General features: G+C 43.1%; 1 long non-coding RNA gene across 1 annotated transcript; it reads left to right on the top strand.

The window, feature by feature from the left end:
* Positions 1-6223: 6223 nt before the first annotated feature.
* Positions 6224-7188, top strand: LOC120976670 (uncharacterized). Its single transcript, XR_005772795.3, has 2 exons — positions 6224-6692; positions 6796-7188. It is a non-coding gene; the product is annotated as an uncharacterized lncRNA (long non-coding RNA).
* Positions 7189-7463: the final 275 nt, after the last annotated feature.

Below are 7463 nucleotides of genomic sequence, written 5' to 3' on the forward strand. Positions count from 1 at the left end.
CTCCAGGAACAACCTGATTTTCCAAGCGATTCAACCTAGCATTCAAAGGTGGAAAGCCATCTTCATGGAGGAGCTCTTTCTTCTCAGATTTAGAATTAAAAAGAGTTATGCTGGAGCATACTGTTTTTGGCTGGATAATCTTGTTCTGTAATCCTAGTTCTTAGTTGTTAGTTTTCTTTTCTCTTTTTGGCTTCCTCCTTGGCTTATCTCAAGCCTTTTGTACTTTGGTTCCATTTTGGGACTTTACTTTTTTAGATTAATAGAAATTGCAGTGGGGTTTTGCCCTACTGTGTATAGTCAAAAAAAGCAACACAGTTTGCACTCACATAAAGGCGCCCCTCCATTGCAATGCATCTACCTCATCGTACGCACCAAAGCACCTACACTAAGCGCAAAAGTGCTCACTCCACACCCATGGCGGCGATGCGCGCGAGCGGCCAGCGGCTGTGCCAGATGATCCACTGTAACGACCAAACCTCGAAGGATTTGAGTCTCTGTGCTTACTGTGCTAGTCCCTGGATCGAACTCGCTAGCACACACAGTATAGATGAATACCAGAATAGCAAGTGCATCATTTATTACAACGTAATGATCCGGAATATATAAAATAAAACAATCTGCATAGCACATGGCTAGCTTTATTCAATCAAACAGCGGAACGTAGCATAAAATAACGATGAGTCCCATCACAGTCCACTGACGATGCTGAGTGCAGACTCGCGACTCTAACGGTACCTTACTCTTCGTCTAAATATCCTGCAACATTAGACGTTGCAGCCATATAGGTCAATACTTTGAATGTATTGGCAAGTTACAAAGGAGTAATAATAAAGTACACCTACATGTATATGCATAGTACAAAAAAAGGAAGGCTTGAGGGTTTATTTTGCAGAAAGCTGATTTTGTCCTCATAACTACCTAATAGTCAAATTTTTATTTAGTTCTTTCATTACTACAATTAAATACACAAGGTTGAGTTGGCAAAAATCAACTCCAACCTACCCTTTATTAAGTTGCCCACAAATATTATTAAGTGTCACATTTGTCAAGATCATCCAACAAACTTTAATGGCATAGTGGCTCAAATTTGCCCATAACCGGGTAACGACTAATCATGATTAGTTTTAATACTCTGTAGAGTTTAGTACGCTTTACCCACTGGACCCAATCCGAAGATTGAGACGAAGCCTTTCAGAAGCAGTCCCCTAGTCCTAACAGGAGGCCCATCCCAACTATTATATCTACATCTGCTGCCACATCCGGGTAACGGTTCCACAACTGATCAACTAAGCCGGAGCCCATTTAGCCAGTGGTCGCACATGGAAGCTACTAGTCACTACAACTACCACGATCTGCAATGACGGGAGATAGCTCAACAACATAGCACAATAAATATAGTAATCCTATACATGCATATATTCATAGTGTGATATAACTACATGCATAGAAAACAATAGGTAAAGGATGATCAACATGTGACTTGCCTTGGTTCTGGTTCAAAAAGTCACACTCCTGACAATAGCTCGCGTCGCACTCCGGACAATCTACACGTTTCGCACAATTCAACAAATCAATCTTCAGAACACGAAAAGAACCAAAAGAAAAACCAACAAGAATAAATCCTTTCAAAAACTCAAGACGAGGAGCATAACAGCATGTAAAAGTTATCTACTTTGCACTACGAACACAACACAATTAGAATCGCTAAATTTCGTCAAACAGTTTGAAAGTTACGGCCTCCGGAAGATTTGATTCAAATTCAAACGAAATCAAATTTGAAAAGTGTAAACATGTGAGATTTTGGTACTGTGATAAAGTGCTGGTTTTTGTGAGTGCGCAGGAAAAAGAATTTTCTAAATTGGATCTATAGGCTAAAAGATATAGCAATTTGAAGTTTTGTTTGAAATCTGAAAAAACAAAAAGAAACAGATATTCTCCTGCACTGTCCATGACGGCTACCATATCAACTCTTGTAGCAAATGCCACGTGTCAGCTGGCGATTGGCCCAGGTGAACTCTGCTTGCACGTGCTCACTGGAAACAGAGAACGGCAGCGGCGGTCTTGGGCATTGGCGGCGGCGCTCCTCTGGTGGGTCTCCGGCGAAGGCGAGGTAACGGGCGGGTGTGGTGTGCGGTGGCGGTGATGATGGTAGTGCTCAACGGCGGTGTAGCTCCCTCTGTAGGCGACGGCGACGAGGTGAACCACGGTGTGCTCCGGCGGCGGCAGTCGAGCTCGGCAGGCTTGTTCGGCTGCGTTTCCGGCCAAGTAAGGAGGTTAGGGGCGTGACTCATCGAGTGGGGAATCTAAAGAAACAAACCACGGCGACAGCAACTTACTAACGGCGGCGAAATTGACCGGCGATGGCGGCGGACTCAGAAGCTTTTCGGCGAGATCGGTTCGAGCTCAGACGAAGCGTGAGGCAACAGGAGATGGGGAAAAGGGCTGCGCTAGGTTTCCCTAGGGGTTTGGTTCACGCGCGGTGTCTCTGAGGGGAACGAGGTCGATTAGGGCGCTGGGTCAATCCGGCTTGGCCTCGGCGTGCGTGCCGTGCGGCTGCGTTTGGCTTAGGGATGGCAATGGGTCGGGTTTGGGGCGGGTGGAGCTGGTCCAAATCCAATCCATGACCCATCTTCCTACCTTTTGCCCATCCACCAAAGTATCCATGGGCACAACTTGTGCCCATGCCCAAAACCATTGGATATCCAAATACCCGTGGAGCCCCATGGGCATAGAAAAATCAGCATAAAGCCTTCCCAAATATCAAATTAACTCATCATCGTTCAATCACAAATGACAACATAATAAAGTATAACCATAAGTAGGCAGCAAGTACACTGTTCAAACATTGTCCACGCACACAATGACAACTCAAATAGTCTGATAGTAAAAGAACTTGTCTTAAATCTTATTTCAACAAAAAAACTGAAGTAGACCACACAATGACAAGTTGACAACTCAAGCAGTATCATAGTAGAATTCTGGTCTTAAAATCTTATTACATCAGAACCAAAGTTGTAAGATCTTATTAATCACAACCGAAGTTGCATAAATAAAGGATGTAACGTATTTAAAAATTCAAATGCACTTCCAACAGTACATGCACTAGTAATTGGAGACCCAGCCACATGTCCACATGAGCACACATGGCTCCAAATTAGTCTTCAGTAATGATGGGCTCATTTTCATCCTGAGATAAAAAGGAAAGCATTAATAAACAAGTTACTTTGGACTGCACATGCATGAAGGATGAAAACGTGGCATCTTAATCTAAGTCCAACCATCAACCACACATTCACAAGTATATATCTTAAAATAAGTAGTGCACTGCCCACACATCACTTGTTATTTAAACGTATAAACCATACCCAATAGAATAAATTGAGATGAGAACAAGGAGTTACCATCACTTCTTCATCCTCAAGAACAGATTGAACCGCTTGCAAAGCGAAGTTGATATCACCTACATCAAAGATGAAGCAAAACTTAATTTATGCATAGCACGAAGAAACCGAATACAAATTGATAATTAACAAGATTACCTAACATGCCCGCTCGTGACCAAGCTTGCATACACATAAGAGCTTCAGCTATGCTTGGTGTAAGTCGACTGCGATGTGCACTAAGTAACCTCCCACTAGTACTAAAGACTGACTCCGATGCCCCAGATGTAACAGGGATGGGTAATATATCACGAGCAATCTTCTGCAAAGTAGGGTACTTGGCACCTCCAACTTTCCACCAATTAATAATGTCAAAATCTGTTGTTCTCCGAATAAGGGGCTCACCCAAGTACATGTCCAATTCAGTGCGAACTTGAGAAGCATCAACAGGTTGTGAAGACAAGTATTGCTCAAACGCACCCAAAATTTCATCCACACCACCATTATGGACAGCTGGGGTGCTTCCAACAGTAGATGTTTCGACACACTGAGATACATCTTGATATTCAGCCAGCAAATCTAACATTAACTTCCTTATTTTATCAACTTATATGGATGCATGTTCAGTTCCATACAATGACCCAAATGAAGCTTTCAACATATGCATCTTATAATGTGGATCAAGGACGGTGGCAATAGCCATAAGACCGTGGACATCAGTCCAATACTTCTCGAACTTGTCTTTCATTTCCTTAGACATAGCTTTTATGACACTATGTTTACTAGTTTCCCATTTACGAATTGCCAACCGAATGCCACATATTTGCGGAAAGAAAAGACTAGCTGTAACATATGAAGTGCCCAACAACAACTCTGTGACATCAAAGAACACTTTCAGCCTATCACAAACCTCCTTAGCAAAGACCCAATCTTCTGCAGTTGGACAAGTAAATTTCTTTTCACGTATTGAAAGTCTTTCACAAACATCTTTGTATTGCAATGCACCTTTTAACATTATGTAGGTAGAATTCCATCTAGTTTTACAATCAAGAGCCAATCTACACGTGTATTCATTGTTCAAAAGGCGTGCCATCTTTTCAAACTTCTCATGTCTTTTAGGTGTGGCTGACCAAAATGCAACACTATCTCGTACCCTCTCAATCCCTTTCTCCATGACATCCAATCCATCTTTTACAATCAGATTTAGTATATGAGCAGCACAACGCATATGCAACAAAGATCCTTGCAACATAAGAGAAGAGGTGTCCAAATTATCTGGCAGAATTTCCATAGCCTTGTCATTTGATGTACAATTGTCCAAGGTCACCGTGGATATCTTCTTCTCAAGGTGCCACTCAACAGGACATGCATGTAGTGCTTCGCATATAACCTCAGCATTGTGTGGACATGGAACATAAACAAACCTATGCAATAAAAAAATAAGGAAACATTTAGGTTCAGAGTAACAATAATCAATACATCTATTTCAGAATAACAATGATTTAGATAGAGACATGGTTACCTCATTAGGAAGCTCTTTAGGTTCGAAGAAGCATCAATATAATGTGCAGTTACAGCCATATAGCCCCTCTTTTGATGGCCAGCCGTCCACAAATCTGTTGTGATGGCTACACGGTTCTCAAACTTTGCAAAGTACTTCACCATGCTATTCTTTTGGACACCAAACATATTTCTGATGTCCTGCCTAATGGTATTTCTAGACACCACCTTGAACATTGGTTGCAAAGTACCACAAATTTTTTGGAATCCAGCATGATCAACAATAGACAGAGGGTACTCATGCACACATATCATCAATGCAAGTTCCTTTCTAGCGAGTTCTTGATCAAAAACATAAGTCTCCAAATTTACTTTCCCATCCAAACATTTTGATAACTTTAATTTGCTTTGTTGTGGACCCACTGGTGCATGCCGAGCCGGACAATTATTACGATGAGTCCTTAAATGTGACGTACCAGAGGTTGATTCTCCGGCATATGACTTATGACACCAGTTGCATATTGCCTGCCATTTCCCATTGATTAGTTCTGTCTTAAAATCATCCCATACATCTGATGTACGCTTCCTTCTAGAACTAGTCAGTTTTGGCTGCTCCACTGCTGTACTGGTACCCTCTTGTGGAGTTGAACTTGCGACCACGGCAGCTCTAGCCACGCCTGAGACATCCGCTGTAGGAGCAACGCTGTTTTCAGGAGCTGACAAAAGAATGAAAGATGCCATCAACCATCTAGCACTAATGTTTTGGACTGGGTATTAGTGATACTAAATTATATGAGTAGAAGTTATCTAGAGCAAAAATTCATTATAGATCAGGCTCCTTCATGACAATATATCTAGATAATGAATCTTTTAATAAGAAATGAAAATTCTGCATAGTAATGGTTAGTAGATGGTTTCCAATTATAGCAAAGATGCTGATAATAAAGCTAGTCTATGACAAAATTTAATAAGAACAGTAAATTGTACAAAAGTGATGTCAGTGAATTGTTTCTAGTTCTAGAAGAAATACTATTAATAAAGCTAGTTCATGACAAAATTTAATAAGAAATTAGATTCTACAAATGCAACAGAACACAGTTTATGCTAGTTTATATAAAATCTCTCATGTCTCATAGTCATAGATCACAAGCAAGGAGAGCACTAAGTTACAAAAACTGTAGCAATTACCCTTTTTAGTGCTAATTAGGGATGGCAATTTGATCCATGGATCCGGATACCCGTGGATACCCGACCCGAATGGGCAAGGGTATGGAGTGCATTTTTTCCCATGGATCCGTGGATCTGGATACCCACGAACAGTCGGGTTGGGCATGGGTATAATTTCTGCTCCATGGATATCCAATGGATACCCGTATGACATGTGGGGCCATATGGCAGTGACACTGGACTAAGCACACGTCCAACCTCTCAGTCGCTCGCGGTCACAGAAGTCAAAGCCCGGCCCATGTTCCCTAATCCCCCGCAACCCCACAAACCTAGTAATTATTAAACCAAATCTAATCTGTGTGTCAACCCCCAATCACCCCGAGTCCACCTTCCTCCCCAGCGCCCCAGCGCTCTCCCTCTGCGCAGCACAAATCACAACCGCCGCCCCCGCCTCTCCCTGTCCGTCCACCCCAGCGCGACCGGCCTCGGCGACCGGCGTCTGTGAACAACAACATCTTGAGTCCAGCACTCCTGCTCCCTCCCCAGCGCGACCGGCCTCGGCGAGACGGCGACCAGCATCGGCAAGAAGGCGACAGGCCTCGGCGACCAACACATCGGCGACCCACAGATGGCAACATACCCAAGGTCCGTGACCCTCGTCCCACTCCCACTCCCTCTCTCCTTCCCCAACCGGCGACCGATCTCTTGCTGACCAAGCCGCCGTTGTATGCTTTGTTTCTCTGAGCAGGAGTAAATCTTCAATGGAAGGGGGCAAGGTCAACCATGGGAAGGGCAGGGGCGGGAGTGTTAGTGTCCCACGGAGGAGTTTGCGTGGTCGGCATCCAGCACCAGAGTTGCCGTGCACCGGTGAGCAACAGGGTTTCGACGACAACACCATTAGCACCGAAAAGGGTAATTGCTACACCATTAGCACTGAAAAGGGTTTCGACCCGCAGACGGCAGAAAATAACGATGAGTCCCATCATAGCCCACTGGCGATGCTGAGTGTAGACTCGCGACCCTAACGGTACCTTACTCTTCGTCTGAATATCTTGCAACATGAGACGTTGCAGCCATATAGGTCAATACTTTGAATGTTGGCAAGTTACACAGGAGTAATAATAAAGCAGACCTACATGTATATGCATAGTACAACAAAAGGAAGGCTTGAGGGTTTAATTTGCAGAAAGCTGATTTTGTCCTCATAACTACCTAATAGTCAAATTTTTATTTAGTTCTTTCATTACTACAATTAAATACACAAGGTTGAGTTGGCAAAAATCAACTCCAACCTACTCTTTATTAAGTTGCCCACAAATATTATTAAGTGTCACATCTGTCAAGATCATCCAACAACTGTAATGGAATAGTGGCTCAAATTTGCCCATAACCGGGGGCACGGCTAATCATGATTAG

The sequence above is a fragment of the Aegilops tauschii genome, chromosome 3 (genome assembly GCF_002575655.3).
Source record: "Aegilops tauschii subsp. strangulata cultivar AL8/78 chromosome 3, Aet v6.0, whole genome shotgun sequence".
Taxonomy (NCBI): domain Eukaryota; kingdom Viridiplantae; phylum Streptophyta; class Magnoliopsida; order Poales; family Poaceae; genus Aegilops; species Aegilops tauschii.